The sequence below is a fragment of the Trifolium pratense genome, linkage group LG5, assembly GCF_020283565.1.
Source record: "Trifolium pratense cultivar HEN17-A07 linkage group LG5, ARS_RC_1.1, whole genome shotgun sequence".
NCBI classification, from domain to species: domain Eukaryota; kingdom Viridiplantae; phylum Streptophyta; class Magnoliopsida; order Fabales; family Fabaceae; genus Trifolium; species Trifolium pratense.
Genome location: NC_060063.1, coordinates 29,454,780 through 29,472,870, shown reverse-complemented (window position 1 = coordinate 29,472,870; position 18,091 = coordinate 29,454,780). Strand labels below are relative to the sequence as shown.

General features: G+C 39.9%; 1 protein-coding gene and 1 long non-coding RNA gene across 14 annotated transcripts in view; both read left to right on the top strand.

Moving 5' to 3' along the window:
* The first annotated feature begins 332 nt into the window (after window positions 1-332).
* On the top strand, window positions 333-2,406 carry LOC123883622. The gene is made up of 4 exons (XR_006800334.1): window positions 333-475; window positions 832-971; window positions 1,089-1,245; window positions 2,352-2,406. It is a non-coding gene; the product is annotated as an uncharacterized LOC123883622 (long non-coding RNA).
* A 938-nt stretch (window positions 2,407-3,344) lies between these two features.
* LOC123883609 overlaps window positions 3,345-18,091 on the top strand; it is a 37,657-nt gene continuing 22,910 nt past the window's right edge. For 10 of the 13 annotated variants that reach the window (XM_045932507.1, XM_045932505.1, XM_045932503.1 and 7 more), the window contains exons 1-2: window positions 3,346-3,917; window positions 4,035-4,098. The gene's annotated coding sequence lies outside the window, so the exon portion shown is untranslated. Of the gene's footprint in view, window positions 3,918-4,034; window positions 4,099-18,091 lie in introns of all 13 variants that reach the window. The other 3 variants (XM_045932506.1, XM_045932501.1, XM_045932497.1) reach the window with 1 other exon arrangement.

Sequence of the window (18,091 nt, the reverse complement as noted above, 5' to 3'; positions counted from 1 at the left end):
TGTAAGCATTATCACATTCATATATCATTACATAACATATAATAAAGTGTATCACACAATAATTATCTAAGTTCATTTTATATAGACAACCTGAGGTGAGTTAGGCTCAGGAGGTCTACCTAGTCGGTCAAATTCCCTATCGAGGGCTAGGACACGACTCCTCGACTCATCTTGTCTTCATGTGGAATTCCCTTTGGGAACCCAACCAGATTATCCAACTCCTATATCAGGTAGTTTCTGGTATCACTAGGAACATAACTTAAACATTTTATTCATATATGTGGTCCAAAGCCCACTAATAATTCCATACATGATATATGGCAGAAGGCCCATAACTGATTTCATATGATCAACTGTATATTGTTATCTAACTTTTCTTAGTTTCATAGCAATCATGAAACTAATTATACTTATAAGTCCCTTCTAATTCTATACTTATCTGTTGATCGCCAGGAAAACTATCTACAATTCCCATGTGAGTACCATATCTATTGATACACATAGCTAAAGGGTTGAAGATCACTAAATTCTAAGTTCTAGATACTCATATTAAGGATTTTAGGTGTACATAATGTTAGAATCATGATTAGTAATTACAAACATTTTCTAAACTTGTTGGTAATCAATTAGACATTTAAAATAAGGTTTTTATTGTACCAAAAAAAAAAAAAAAAAAAAAAAAAAGGTTTTTATCATTTATGTACGTTGGAGCCTTGCATGTGTGTTTTGCTTGTTCTAAATCACCTATGGTGAACCCACAAAGAATTAATTTCAGTCTTTGTTCCTCTTTTCTTTTCCCTCTGCCGAACCAACCCTTTTTACTTTGGCTAGGTTTTGGTTCCTTCAATTTTGGGGCTTGTATGTGTAATTATCAAATCAAGGATTGTTGGATACAAAAATGGAAGCCTAAGAGCAAGATTCAAGGTGTGGGTTTGGAAGAAACAACCAAAGTGAAGGGATTGATAACCAAGGTACATGGTAAAGAAATTCTGCATAAATTCGTATGGACCTATCACTAGTATTTCTGTCATAACATTCACTCTGTGACCCAGACGAAATTCCCTAAAGTTTGAGTACCTCTTTCATAGGTTTTGGGTTAGTAATGAGGAATGGAGATGTGTTTTAAGATAGGGTCCTGATGCTGTAGAATTACAGAATTTTTGGCAGCGGGTTTGGCATGCTTGAGCCGCTCAAACAGATGCATAAAGGTGTAAAGAATAGCTTGGAGCTGCTGGAAATTCACAGGTGGGTTCCTTTAGGTTAGCCTACCTTTTAAGTTTGGCCAAATTAAGAACTAATTGTAAACCTTAGGTTAGAAACAAATGGTAAATTGGAGTATTAAGTACCCGGTATACTCCTAATGTTCGTTATAATGATGATTTTGATGAACATGAAACATGCATGATAGTTCTTAGTTTTTCCCCAATCTATCATGTAAGTTTTCAACAATAATTCAATTTATGTAAGGATGATGTATGATGAGCTTCCCCTTACCCAAAGCTCACTATTGTGTTAAAATCATGATTAGAAGTTGTTTTTTTATAAAGTGTGATGAACTAGGATTGAATGAGTATGTTTTAGGCATGTTTTAATAAAGACAAATGCATAAAACTGTGTCATGTCTCGAGTCATGCCTTTGCATGAATCGATGTCATGCACTTGCATAAGCACTAAAAGGTAGGTTGTTGTGAAGCCCTACATTATTGTCGTTACAATTGTTATAGTCTCTCTTAGCTAGGCATGGCAATGGAGCGGGGCGGGGACGAATTTTGCCCTCCCCAAACCCAAATTCATAAAGTTTGGGTTTCCCCAAACCCATCCCAAATTCGAGCGGGGATAAAAATGATAACCCCAAACTCATACCCAACGGGGATCGGGTATCCCCATCGGGTTTCGGGTATCCCCATTACACCTCTTTCCACATGAATTTAGATTGTATTTTAGTATTTTTTTTATTAAAAAAAAGTTAAATGTCCAAAATTATTTTCTCTCAACAATATTTTTTAAAATAAAGAAAAAAAATAGAGAAAATGGTATGTTTAATACTCAAATTTAAAATAAAAAATAAATATATGAATGTAATTTAAGAGATTGTTTAAGCGTTTCTAATTTAAAAGAGGTGAAATCTAATTATTAATATAAGCGGGGCGGGTTCGGGGTGGGTATCAATGTACCCATTACCCGCCCCAAACCTATCTTTTGAAATCGGGAAAAATCCAAACCCGAACCCAAACCTAGTCAAATCGGGTTTTCCCCGTCAAAACGAATATGGTTTGGGCGGATACCCGTAGGTATGAGTTTTATTGTCATGCCTACTCTCAGCTGTTATTGCTTCTTTCATTTTTTTTTAGATAGAAGATTTTATTGCTTCTTTCATGTTTCTGCTTGCAATTTGAGAAAGGGGGAAGGAAGATACTTTGTGCACCGAACGGAAATGACTCATGAGAGGTAATCAAGCATTTCATTCAGATCATTTTTTTTATTCTGCCGTTGTTACCTCCATTTTTTAAAATGCATTTTTTCATGTATATATTATCATTTTTTTTATTGATATTCTTATATTTTTTATTTGTTTTTGAGTAGAGATTCCTTGCATTAATCCAAAACTTGGACGATTTTGTTTTTTTAAATAAGAGTTAAATATATTTTTAGTTATTATAAAATCAGGACTTTTACTTAATTTTTATTATATTTTTAGCTCTTATAAATTTTTCTTGGACATAATTTTAGTCTCTATTAAAATTAAATTTGTTTAATTATCATTAAAATTTTAAATTTTGAATGATTTTTTGTAGACATAATTAAAATATCATATAAAGTTCATTTACTAAAATATAATTTTTTTAACATAAATCATGACCTAGAAATTAAATTTTGAACTTGTTTTTTGTGGGGAACTTTTTATGATATTCTAAATATAACTGCAAAAAAAAAAAATCATTTAAAAATAAACATTGACTTATTATTAGTAAAGACCAAAATTAAGTGTACGATAATTTTTAAAGGAGTAAAAGTATAATAAAAATTAAGTAAAAACTAAACTTAAAAGTCACAATTTTGTCACTGAAACAGAAAAAATTATATTTGTCACTGAAGCAGAAAAAATTGAATAAATAAGTTAACAAGAAATAATTAACACTAAGTCAAAAAAATAAATAATAATTAACAGAATAATTCCAATTATATTTTAACAATATTATATAACAAATTTTTAAATATTTAATTTTATATAAATTTTATACAATAAAAAATTCAAATATCGATTAAAAGTTCATAGACTCGTGCGAATAGATAGGTCTTTAAACTATGGTAGATAGGAGTGTCAAAATTATTCATTTATCCACAACTAAGAAAATCAGTTAATAGCTGTCCATCCATTTAATATCCGAAAGTTATCCATTTCTTCTTATTTGTGGACCACCGATGTTCCTTTCCATATCGTTCAATCATTCCTCAACAAACACCTCTCCATCAATCATCACCGTCCATCGTTGCCAACTTCCTATCACTCTCCCTCCCTCCCTCCCTCCCTCCCTCCCGCCACTGCAACTACCAAACCCCATAGTTGAAACCCATTGCCGCAACCAATTTCTTCTTCACACGTGTCCATCGCAGCCTAGCTCACAAATCCATAGCCACCGTTGAAACCTCAACGCTTCGGAAGAAGGTAATCGACTGGTGGTTGAGCCAAAATCAAAACGACGCTTTCATGGAGGTTAAAATCAGAACACCAAAGTGAGTTAGAATCCAAATCAAAAACATTCACAGTACTCTCACTAACTCTCATTCTCTCGCAATCGTATGGGTTCAAATCCAAATCAAATGCTGAAATAGCCCCCAACTTCTTCGCTCGCAGCAGCAGCAGCAGCAGCAGGAGGAGTTAGAAGAGGAGAAGTGAGTTGAAGGCTTCATGCAATGTGAGTTTTCTTTGTGTGTGTGAAAAAGAAAGAACAAGAAGAATACAAATGATATGATCAAATAGTGTCTATTGCATAACTTCAATTTCATTAAACATTACATGATTCTTTGTGTAGATTGGAGAAAGAAGAAGATTGTTCATAAAACTTGATCATATCCACTGAAACTACGCAAAACAAGGTATACAAATATTCACTCTTTTAGCTTTTCTTTCTGCAGATTTTTTTTATAAGTAAAAAATAATAGTTTTAGGAGCCGTTTGGATTGACTTATTTTTGAGCTTATGAGAAACAACTTATGCAATGTGATGATAAGATTTGTTATCAACCATTTTAATTTAGATTACATAGTAAAGTAGCTAACCACTTAACTAACCACAAAACTACCAAAACTGTGAAACCGACATGCTATACTTCTCAAATTTTCCATAACTTAACAAAATATTAATTTTGTGGAAAACGTTTGCCAAATACTAGAGAGTAGGGGAAGTGTTCATTTTGTTGAAGTTGTGGATTCATAGAAATTGCTAAGGAAGATTGAAGAAATATGGTTTGGAACTTACAAGTCAAGGGCAAAATTGCTAGGTTCGAAAGGGTTAAGGGTGCGAATCATACAAAAGGTCATATGCTATTGATGGAGTCTCAAGATAGGAGGAAGGACGGGGTAGAAGTCACAAAGGGGAAACCATTTGAACAAGCAGTGTTGGGGGGTAATGAAGGATTTGAAATTAGCCTTAGATCACAGATACATGATTATAGCATATCTACTTTAATTAAATAGATCAAAGAAAGGAATTGTGTACCTTGAATGGCAGCGGATGAATCCTTCTTTGACTGAAACTAAGAGAGGGTTGAGACGATGCTTCTACCTCTCACTGATGAGTCCTAATGCGTGTTATGTTTGTACAGTGTTCTCTAGCTTAATAGGATGGCTAGAATATATACTCATCAGTGGAGGCAGGACCTTCTCAATAGGCAGAATAAAGAACGACCCAACCCATCACGACCCGTTCAACATAAAGCCTAATGATATATATTTAAATAATTAAATATAATATGACAAGTAATTGTATTTGATATTATACACTTTTAATTATATTTTAAATAAATAATTAAAGTAAATCCAAAATATTCAACAATCTCCCACTTGGATTACTTTAATTAGTCTTTAAAATATAACATAAGAATAGTGGTAGAAATTTATCAAATATAATTAAACATGTCATCTAAAGTATAAGAAACACAAGATATAAACAGTGCAGAAATTGAATCCGATAGGGCAAACAAAATCATACACCATACACCTTGAATTTCACATATAATAATCTAAAGTATAAGAAACATAAGATTTAAACAGTGCAGAAATTGAATCCGATAGGGCAAACAAAATCATACATGCTAAACCTCAAATTTCACATAGAATAATATGGATTAACATTATAAAATTAAGAATTTGTAATCCAATAAAGGCCCATGCATCTAAAATGCTACAACAAACTCCCACTAACCCAAAATATAGAAGACTTAATCAAATATATATAAGTCTGTCGTTAGTGGTTCTGCCAATGAGTTTTTGATTTTATAAAAGTCATAGAATATCCACATAGGTCAAGTAATTACTAGCTTATAGGGATAGCCTATTAAGAGAATAATTACTTTTAGTCAAAATCAATAAATGTTCTACAATGTCTGACATTCAATTAATCCAAATTTAAGCAAAAAATTGTGACTATGAAAATCCATAAAGAAATAGGAGACCGGAGAATCTCCAATTTGGATTAACACAAACACTTAGTTCAAAGAAAAATAAGATATGGATTAATGTGGCCACAAAGAATGTCAATAATGAACAAATTATGATTATGCAATTCATAAGTACTTTAAGAACACAATATCATACTCGATAGGAGTATTGATATTATACGTAGTACTTACTATTTATGACCTTATAGAATGTGTAGTGTTGGTAAAGGAGAAGCACAATATATTTGAATGCTAAGAGGTAATTGTGCATTTTCCAACAAATTGACTTAAGCATCTAATTATGATGCTTACCGAGATTAAAGAGTTGATATATATCTCAGTATAGTAGAATGAGACTGAAATTTAAAGTCTCTTAAGATATGCCATATTTTATTAAGCGCTCAAAAGTATATGGCAAGAGTGAGATTATAACTTTAAGTTTTGTGTTTATATCATTGTGTACATATTTTCATTGATCTCACATATATGAACAAGAGTGAAATTTTTATTTGAGCTCATAGTATATAATATTATGTACACACTCCCACTGATCCCACATATATAAACAAGAATGAGTGAAATTTTCTTTAGTGTTTTCATTAGTGATCACTAATATACAAATATTATGATAAGTAATATTTAACAGTGGGATACTTATTTGCTAGTGCAAAATTTTCTATATATATGTGGTTATATAATTTTATTTTATTTCAATACTAGAGTGTCACAAATTCAACCACATTTTTGCACATGAATATAGCAGAATTGCTAACACAAGTGGTAACTCAATAATAATATAAAATCCAATATATACAAAACTTTTCAATGGCAGATTTTTATAAGTGTTGGATTTCATGGTTAACCACATATTCTGCATTTAGAATTAAGGAGATTGCTAAATTTTACTTAACAATTTATAATATAAATCTCCTTATAACAAATAAAATTCTCAAAAGAATTTTTATATATAAAGTAGCTATCATATAAAGAGTATGATGATCATATATAAAAGGTTTATCATCATATGAGTGAGATTAAGTCTCTAGTATTGTAAAATAGGGTATGAGACTATATATATTAAAAAATTAATAACTCACTCATAAAACTCAAATGCTACAATTATAGACACACATTTGAGAAATAGTTTGGTTACACGCAGCGGAAATACATGAGACTTACATTTTATTATTATTGAGGGTATATGAGAAAATAGTCATTAACTTCCATAAGTGTTGAAAAATAACAATAGTTTGAAATATGTCAAATATAGTGAAAATAGAAAAAATTGAATATCTCAAATGTACAATTTAAAACCATTTAAAATAATGACATAAAATAAATAGAATTTTTGTTGATAGAGTTGTTAAGCATTTGAGATTTTGACATATTGCTTTTACAAAATGAGTTTACAAAAATATAGAATGATATGGAAGTATATAATAATTTATGAGAAAAGACTATAATTAATATCCTCAATATAAGTCTCTACAGTAGTTTTATGTCTAGAATTATGAAACAAATAAATATACTTGTTTCTTAGTTATAGTTAATTTGCATGTAGAATTTTCCTCACTTGACAAAGAATGATATTTAAAATGGTTAGATATTTTTCTTACACCAAGGAAAGGATGATCATGTTAAGCAATGTCATACCGATAGGGTATGTCCATTACGTCACACAATACATAGTGAGGATTCTCCCACTTGATAGAGAATGATAGTTGAATTAAAAGTTTGAAAATATTTTAAGTGAATATTCAACTATTTCTCTATCACATGAAGATCGTGTTGAGTAACGTCACACCGATAAGGTTATGTCCGCCACTTAACAAAATCTAGGGATAGATGGCAATCCAATTTTATTTATTTATTTTTTTTTTTAAAATAAAGTTTAAATAATTCATTGATTAAAATTAGGATAATATTGGATTGCAAAATTAAGATAGTAGCTACATGCGCTATAATATATTTAGTAAAATTTCTTACTTATTGTAATATCATTCAAGGGTATTAAGGATAGTAAGTAAGAACTATAACATTTCAATGTACGGTTTTTATGTCACAACATTTTAATAGTGACAGAGTATTTGAAATATAAGTATATAAAATTAAAGTACATTGAGTAATAACGAATATTATATTAACAACACACCGATAGGGTATGATTGTTGTCAGTATACTTTGCATAATTGTATCCACGATAGGTGAGATTACAATTATACAAATCATTAATGTTTATGCTTAAAAGAATATGATAAAATAATATCATGCATAAACAATCTATTTAATTTTATTCAATATTAGTCATATTAAAATAATAGAAAGACATGCTTAAAAGTATTTTAAATTAGCATATCATAAATATGACTTTAGAATTTATATACGAAAGAGTATGATAGCAAGAGTTATTATTTAAAATAAAAGTGTGTAAAATAGTTTTGTATTTTATCCAGAATAGAACTCTTAGAGTAAGGTTTTAAATACTCCCACTATAACTTAAATATAAATTGAAAATGAAGTTTTATTGTGAGAAAAAAAAATATATATATATATATACAATCATTATAGAGTTCTATTTAGAATTTTCTGGAAAAGGATTCCACTTTTATATTTATATAATTGCACAACAAGAGAAGAAGAAATAAATTTCTTCATATATGCAATAACAAGTAATGGGTCACAAGAGGTTAAAGAATTTGATAAAACTGTGACTAACCTCATAAAGTGTGACATTCATCCTTGTCTTTAGAGTCATTGGCTTTTGATGATTTGGCGAGAATACCATTTGATAACATCATCTCAGAATATCTCGGAGAGTGTGACTTTCATCCTTGTATGTAGAGTCACTAAGCTTTAATGATTTTAGCCAGATTCCAGGAAGTTTTTCACGACCTCATCTCAAGCGGTTCATAAAACAAATAAAGAGAAAACCGTTATATCAGATTATAAAACTCTATTTTAATAAATCAATACAAGGATGTTACAATTTAATTTGCCTTAAAATTTACAAGTGGGCATAACAATAAGGCAACATAGAATTGATATTGATTTTTAAGTTCAAGAATATAACATATTAGACGTCTGAATTAATAAAATTGAGTCTAAAATTATTTTACAGTTGTAACACTTAAAATAAAATTTGCATCGATGTTACTAATTTAGAAATTTTACACCGAATATTTTAGACTCATATATTGAGAATTTATTATGTAAAATAGTGCACAATTCTCAAATTTGATAAACACCAAATATTTACATATTTAAGGAATAAATTTTCAACCCAAAAAAAATCAAGAATGTGATATTGAAATCAAACAAATATTTTTTTAATTGAATTTATAAATTAATTTTGGGCACAAATTAAATCATAATTTTATTCCAAACAAAATAAACATCAATTTGTTAATATGACACGTAAATAAAAGGAATAAAGTATTTTAAAATGTCATAACCATAAGAGTTATTATAGAATAATTTCAAATTATTAATTTAGGGTCTGTCAAGATTTCCTAAAATATGCCAAAATAATCCCAATAGTAATTATCAATCAATTGGCAAGAGGAATAAAAGGAAAAGAATTTATGAGACCATCAAAGTAAAGGAAAAAAAAATTGTCCTGTTTACATGTGTGATCAATTGACAAAACCAGATAATAGTAATCACACATACATATGACCTTTAATGGCAACAACAAATTAATTTGAATTCTGAATTTTGAAGCAACTCAAATTAAGCATGACGGTGATGGACTTACGATCGTAGCAAAGGCACATACATACAGGAAGAACCAAAAGAGACAATATATATCTCAAATAACCAAAACTGCAATAACCATAAAGAAATTGCAACACCGAACCTTATTTCTGATTAACGGCGACCTAGAGCCATAAGCCATATATACACACCATGATAAAATTAAGTCTGCATCTATTTGACACATAACTATTCATTCATAATTAGTCAAATATATATTGTTCTGGACTGGGCCAAGGTCTGGCCCAATCGCTTCTGCCCGACATTTGGGGGCACGGCCCAATAAGGGGAGACTTCCCCGACACGTCAGCCAATGACGTGTCCTGCTCGACTTAACGGATTAGCACCACGTTAACCACGTGCTCATACATCCGCGCATGTTGATCCACTCCTATGTAGCTTAACAGCTAAGCAGCACGTTTAACACGTGCTCCTTTATCCAACCACAGCTGTCACGGAGCTTATCCCTTACCCGCAAATAGCGGAACGGCTCCAACCAAGATAGAGGCAAAATAACGGCCTCCCCCTACGATACAGGGACTATCTTGGCAGTTGAGTCTATTGGGCCGGTTATCCCGGCCCAATAGACCAACCTTTGGCCCAGCGCTGGGGGCACTATATAAGCTCTCCTAGACAGGAGAGCCAGGTATTCTGAATCATTCTATACCTTACTTTCTCTCTCTTCTTTGTATCTCTTGTTCTCTTGCTGACTTAGGCATCAGAGCACCTGCAGGTACAAACCCCCCCTTCGGTGTGAAAGCTTGCTCAACGGATCGGCCTCAACCTTTCTGATCAACAGGTTAGATCAGTGGCGCCGTCTGTGGGGACCTGAGTTCTTCCCCATCTTTACTCTTTCTCAAAGAAACAAAGATTAAAACCGATTCCGTTTTTCAACAAACAATTTTCATCATGGCTAGTTCATCACAGCAACTCAACACCGATACCGGCGACGAGAAGGCGCTCAACGTTCCACCCTCTCCGCCGCCGCAGCATAACACCGTCCTATCACCGGTGCGCGACGATACCACCGTAGCACGTGGTCCAGAAACCGACCCCCGCGACGGACGGGAAACCTCACTCTCGTCCGATGAAGAAGACGTCGAGGTTCTAACCGATCGTCTAATGGGCAAACGCCCACAGTTCAAGCAAGAAACTCCGGCAAACAACGCTGGACAGCCCGCCACCTTGGCCAATTCCGAGATCACGGCCTTGATCGCTGCTCTGAAACAAACAACGGAAGCCATGCAGGCTCAAGGTCGTCGATTAGACGAGCAAAGTGAAAGAATCGCCGCGCTGGAAAGGAGCCGGCGCCGCCAAAAGACCAACTCTCCCCCGCAGAGACACCAGGCTACTCCTTCCCCTCCCCGTCCGGCGGTCGTCAAACATCGACGCCCCGACCTAGAGAGGGTCGAAGTTACTCCTCGGAAGAGGGATCGTACCCCTCCACATCGCGAGGGTAGGCTCTCCCCGGGCAAGAAAGGGAAACACGAAGCTCCGCGCCGCCATTCACCTCAAGGGTTGGCGCTGATGTCCAAGCAGGGCGCGTCGGGCAGCTACCGTCCTCGCAAATCTCGCAGTCCAACGCCCATGCCCGGCGACTATTCTCCACGGTCTTCCGAGGACTATTCTCCCAACGGGAGTGACGAGGGCGATCCCCGATGCCCCCTTTCCAAGAACATCTTGAGGAAGCATATTCCAAAGGGCTTCGAGAGACCTCCTACGCTCCCCGCGTACGATGGTTTGACCGACCCTGACGATCACATAGCTAATGTCAACGCTAACCTGGATTTCAGGAATATTAGCGGTGCCATTAGGTGCAGACTTTTCCCGACCACACTGAGGAAGGGAGCGATGGCATGGTACCAAAGCCTGCCCCCTCAATCTATCCACTCGTGGAGGGACCTTACGGAGCAGTTCTGCAGACACTTCACCGCTTCCCGCAAGCATCCAAAAACTGTGCACGCCTTGGAAGCCATATACCAAGCCGAGGATGAAATTCTCCGCAATTTCGTCGAGAGGTTCAATAAAGAGGCTGTGCAGGTCGAGACAACCGACGATATGAAGAAGTATTTGCTGCAGAGGGGCCTTCGCCCGGGCAGCGATTTTGCCAAGGCTGTTGGCATAGAAAAACCACCCACTTGGGACGACCTTCTCCTAAAAGCTCAAAAGTACATTGAGTACGAGGAAGTCCAGACAGCCGATGTCGCCCGCCTTGCCCGACCTGGAAGCAGCCACCCTGCCCGCGAGTCCTCCCATAGGAACGATGACAGGGGTGGCGACAGGGGAAGCGACAGAGGCGGCGATAGGGGTGGCGAGAGGGGCAGAGATAGAAGGAGGGGCGAAAGACGAGAGCCCCGTGGCCCTCCAAGCGCATTCAACACCTACACCCCCCTCGTCAAAACTCGGGGAGAAATATTCGCTGAAGTTCACATCTCCGAGTTCAACAGAGCAGGTGTGAAGCAACCAAAGCCAACCCCTCTGAAGCCTGGCCAAGACAAGAATAGGTATTGCAGATACCACAAGAGTTATGGTCATAGAACCGACGACTGCATCCAGCTGAAGGATGCCATTGAAATAATGATAAGGAGCGGACACCTGAGAGAGTTCGTCAAAAGAAACAATGACACTCGACCAGAGGCCGCGGAGACACGCGCGGTCGAGGAGGTACCTCCACAACCAGCCGGGCAGAACAACGCCAAGCAGATAGCTATGAGCGTATCCCGGCCAGAAGATTTTGTTATCCCCAGCGGTTTCGGGGACATCTATACTGGTCCTACGCTTAGCACGTGGGAATATTTTACAGACTCATTCGTCATATCCGGTGGTCGTATGGACAAGCACACCGTCGGATCAATAAAAAGAAAATTCGAGGAGCTCATCAACACGTCCTCGAACATGAACGCAACACTGGACAAGGCGAAGGGGCGATCAATGCCTTTAGCTTTTTATCTCGAAGAGCTGCCCGGTGGGTCAGCCAATTTCCAAATTCCTCTCCTCGTCCGGGCAGACATGGCCAACATGGACGTTCGTCGGGTCCTCATCGATCCGGGGAGCTCCTGCGACATTATGTACGCCAGTTTGTTCAGGACCTTACAGCTGGACGAGACACACCTCACCCCGTACTTGGGCTCAGACCTCACAGGATTCAACGGGGCAACCACTAAGCCTTGGGGCTATGTCGACCTCATAGTCACTTTTGGCTCCGAGGAAACTGCCAAGTCAATCAGGGTCAGATTCTTGGTCGTAGACTGCCCCTGCCTCTACCAGTGCATCATCGGCAGGACGGCCATAGCAGACCTGATCGCTGTCCCCTCCACTGCCCACTTAAAGATGAAGTATTACACTCATAAGGGGCAGGTTGCTACTTTACACGGGGACATTGAAGCCGCGAGGAGGTGCTTTGACGCAGCATCCAAAGGCAACAATTTCATTGGCAAAGCTCCTGAACCGAAGAAGCCAAAGCCTTCCTCGGAAACACCACCAAAGCCCTCCCCGGAAGCACCACCAAGTCTGCCCGGACCAAGTGTGAGCTCAATTGATCTTGACAGCCGCACCTCCAAGAAAGAACACAAGGAGGAGAAAAAGCTGAGGAAGGAGGAGAAGGGAGACGACGAGGCGAGCAAAGAGCATTACCGCCCCATTCCAGATGGAGACTTCGAGATAGTCCAGTTTGGCGAGGATCCAGAAAAAGGAGTCAAGATTGGTACGGGGCTCCCCGAGTTGGCGAGGAAGCAGCTGAAAGCCTGCCTTAGAGAAAACGCTGACTTGTTCGCATGGCACGCTGCCGACATGCCCGGGCTGGATCCAAACATCGCTTGTCATCAACTTACTGTCGACCCACTTGCTAGTGCCGTAGTGCAACGTAGGCGTAGGCAGTCTCCCGAAAAAGCGGAGGCTGCTGAAAAAGCTGTAAAAGACCTCCTAGAGGCAAATTTTATTTCTGAAGCCAGATACACTACCTGGTTGTCTAACGTTGTACTTGTGAAAAAATCTAATGGAAAATGGAGAATGTGCGTTGACTATACCGATCTCAATAGGGCTTGCCCTAAAGATTCTTATCCTTTACCTTGCATTGATAAATTAGTCGATAATTCTTCTGGCTTTAAATTATTGTCTTTTATGGATGCATATTCAGGATACAATCAAATCCCAATGGCTGTGGCCGACAGGGAAAAAACAGCTTTCATGACCGAGTCGGGCAACTATTACTACAACGTAATGCCCTTCGGTCTAAAAAACGCTGGTGCTACATACCAGCGGATGATGAACAGAGTATTTCGGGGAGAAATAGGCGACATGCTCGAAGTCTACATGGACGACATGATCGTAAAATCCCATGAGGAAATCGACCATACCGCCCACTTACGTAAGGTCTTCGAGCAGGCCAGAAGACACAACATGCGATTCAACCCAGAAAAGTGCACCTTCGGGGTACGGGCAGGAAAGTTCCTCGGATTCTACCTAACAGAACGAGGAATCGAAGCCAACCCCGACAAATGTCGTGCCTTTGCGGAGCTCCCAACTCCGAGCAACAAGAAATCCATACAAACCCTGAACGGAATGCTGACCTCATTATCCCGCTTTGTAGCAAAATCTGCTCAACACGCATTACCCCTCTTCAAACTACTTAGGAAGGAAGCTGTGTTCGAATGGACGGACGAGTGCGAGCAGGCCCTCCAACATCTTAAGAAGGCCCTGTCCGAACCCCTAGTCCTCTCACGCCCGGATGTCGAGGAAGTGTTATACATTTACCTCTCCATCGCATCTGAGGCCGTCAGCGCAGCTCTTGTCCGTGAAACAACGGAAGGACAAAAACCAGTGTACTTTACGAGCAAGGCTCTCCAGGGGCCCGAACTCAGATATACACAAATCGAGAAGGTGGCCCTTGCCTTGATCAACGCAGCAAGAAGACTACGTCACTACTTCCTAGCACATACAATCGTAGTCCGAACCGACCAACCCATCAAGTCATTACTTGGTCGGCAGGATGCTTAAATGGTCCCTCGAGCTTTCCGAATTCGACATTCGTTACGAAAGCAGGAAAGCACTAAAATCACAAGTCTTAGCAGACTTCGTGGCCGAAATGACGAGTCCATCCTCCACGACAAGCGAGGCAGACAAATGGACAATATTCGTCGACGGAGCATCAAGTGCCACGGGAGCAGGAGCAGGAATTATCCTGGAGAACGAGAACGGGATCATAATCGAAGTATCCCTAGCACTATCCTTCCCGACATCGAACAACCAGGCAGAGTACGAGGCCTTCCTAGCAGGACTACGTTTGGCCGAGGACATGGAGGCAAAAGAAATTAAAATCTTCATAGATTCACAACTTGTTGCCTCACAGGTATTAGGGGAATATCAAGCCAAGAATGATAACCTCTCCGAGTATCTAGCATTAGTGAAGGAAAAAATCACTAAGTTCGAGTCCGTGGAGGTGCAACACGTTCCACCCGAGCATAACAAACGGGCAGATATCCTGTCCAAACTGGCGAGCACAAAAAAGAAAGGCGGAAATAAATCCGTCATTCAGGAAATACTTCCTCGACCAAGCATCGAGAAGACGTCCAACGTCCTCGACATAAATGTCATTGGCGACAAAAATTGCTGGATGACCCCCGTTTACAACTTCCTCGCAAATGGAACCTTCCCCGACGATCAGAAAGAAGCTGCAATAATAAGACGTCGCGCATGCGCGTATGTCATCCTCGACGGAAAGTTATACAGACGAGGGTTCTCAATCCCACTCCTAAAATGCGTCGACGAGGAAACAGTCGACTACATCCTGCGCGAGGTACACGAGGGGATCAACGCCCAGCACCTGGGAGGAAGATCGCTGGCCAGGAAAGCTCTTCGAGCAGGATACTACTGGCCCACCATGCAGCAAGACACTAAGGACCATGTGAAAAAATGCGACAAATGTAAACGACATGGGGACATGCACCTGGCTCCTCCCCATGAACTCAAATCTTTGTCGTCACCATGGCCCTTCGCTTGGTGGGGCATGGACATACTTGGCCCCTTCACAAAGGGACTCCACCAAAATAAATTTTTAATAGTCGCCGTGGACTACTTCACCAAGTGGGTAGAGGCAGAACCCCTCTCCGACATAACGTCGTTCCGGATACTCCGTTTCTTCAAACGCGACGTACTCTGCCGATTTGGGATACCACAAGCCGTCGTCACGGACAACGGGACACAATTCACGGACAAAGGATTCCAAGACTTCCTCGCTGCCTTGGGGACCAAGCAACATTTCACTTCCGTGGAACATCCCCAAACTAACGGGCAAGCCGAGGCCGCCAATAGAGTAATCCTGCGCGGCCTACGACGAAGATTGGACCAAAATAAAAAGAAATGGGTCGAGGAGCTCGAAAGCGTCCTTTGGGCCTATCGCACAACACCACACTCCACAACCGGGGAGACTCCATTTAGAATGGTATATGGAACAGAAGCAGTCATCCCCGTGGAGGTGGGCGAGCCATCTCGCCGAACCGAGCAACCGCTCGAAGAAGAAATGAACGACGAAGCTCTCCGTGAAGAGCTTGATCTCGTCGAAGAGATCCGCACGGGGGCATCCCTTCGGGAAGCCACCCTTAAACAAAAAATAGCCGCCCGACATGACGTCAAAGTCATCAAAAGAGAATTTGAAGTGGGCAGCCTCGTCTTAAGACGAAATGCTAAGGACTCCCAGGATGGTAAACTGGCGGCCAACTGAGAAGGACCATATCGCGTCATTGACAAAACAGAAAATGGCGCGTATTATCTCGAGGATCTTCGAGGAAAAACACTTCTAAAAGGCTGCTCGGATCCTCTAGCAACGAGCCCGACACCTCGACAACGGAAAGCACGCGGGCACACGTGCTCGATCCAATAATTGAAAAGGAGATACTCTGGCTCAGGAAGGGCAGAGCGTCTCCCCGACGAGGATGACCTTTGAGACAAGCTCCTCGTCTTCGTGCCAAGGCTTAACGCCCAGCTCGCGATGGGAAGTTCAAGCCGCGGGGGCGGGCACAACAACGTGTCGGCGTCCGTATTAGCCTCAGAAACAACTCTAGGCGCTTAGGCAGTTCCCTAAACTGTCCAAGTTAAATCCGAGGACGACCTCCTCGACGAATCGCGCTCGAAAGAAAAAACTTGCAAATAAAGAAAAAGGTTTTGTCGAGCAGGCATACAACAATGTCGAGCAAATACACAAACACTAAAACCAAAAATTTGTTAAGTTAAAAACGAGCAAGCATAAAGACATGCATAACAGATTTCGAACAGGCATAACTTAGCAAAAAGCAAAAAGCAATAATTTAAACATACACACGAGGAGAATGAGATAGACGAGCAGGATTAATAAAACGGGCACTGTCATAAAAATACCGGGCATAAAAACCCACTTGTTCAAATATTACAAAACCGGGCACGCAGGCCCCCAAATATCGTTCAAAATAAAACAAAGAAAATTACAAGTTAATGGCACGCAGGCCCAAATAAAAGAGTCGAGGAGGATCAGGTGCTCTCATCGTGACCCTCTGGGTTATCATCTGGTGCCTTCTCCTCCCCGACGGCTTCCTCCTCAACATCCTCCTCCCCATCATCATCATCACCATCCTCTTCCTCCTCTTCATCTTCCAGGGCCATCCTCTTATAGTCCTCCGGAATGACTATCTGCCCGTTCTCGACCCTTTTGAGCCTGTGAATACCATCAGTGATCAAACCACGCTCGGCATTCACAATCTCGAGTTGGGCGATCGCATTCTTCCACCCATGCACCATGCTCGCCAACATCAGGCCCCCGAGCCTCTTGATTTCCTTGACCAGGTCTGCTCGACTTACCAGCCTGGAAGTTTCAATTGCCTCGTCGACAGCAGGAGCAAACTTGGACTGCAGGTCACCTATAACCTCCTCCAGTTTCTTCTTCTCCTCGGCACCCTGGGTCTTTACCTCCTCGAGCTCTTCCTTAGTTTTCTCCAACTCCTCTCTAGTTACCCTAACATCTTCCAACAGCTGACCATAATTCTCTTGCTTACCCTTAAGATCAATGAGCTCCACCTCCAGCTTCGCGATATGCCCCTCCAGCCTGGCATTCCGGGCAGCCAACTTTTCCACCTCATGAGTTGGCCCCCCTTCATTTAATACCAAGGCTGTCTCCGCCAGCCGGATGATAGCAGCAATATCCTCATTCAGCTGGTTCTGTCGGGCAGTTGAAGAAACACCCAGAACATAATTCTTCTCCGATGCAGGCACCTGGAGGGGATTTTTGTCAAAAAAGCTCCGGTTGCTCAAACACGCGGGGAGGACAAAGCCACCGTCCCCCTCCGACAGGTCGACGATAGGCGTCATCTGTTCCTCCCGATGCCTCTTTGCACGACCTCCCGGGGTCCCAGCTGAGCTTCCCACCGGTGAAGATTGGGTGATGCTCCCCGAAGCAGTCTGCTCGGCAATCAGAATATTAGGCTTGGATCTCCTCGCTTTCTTCTTTGACTTCTCCCCTTTCTGCTCAGCAGCTATCCTCATCAGCTCGGAAGCAAGAACAGCCATTCTACCTGCAAAGTCAGAAACATGGTCAGAAACATGGGGAGAAACTCAAAACATCCAATGCTGAATATAAAACAAGTAAAAAACGGGCAGGAATTAAAATAGATACCCAACAAAGTGTCCTCGGTAGAAACAGTTTTGCACGACAG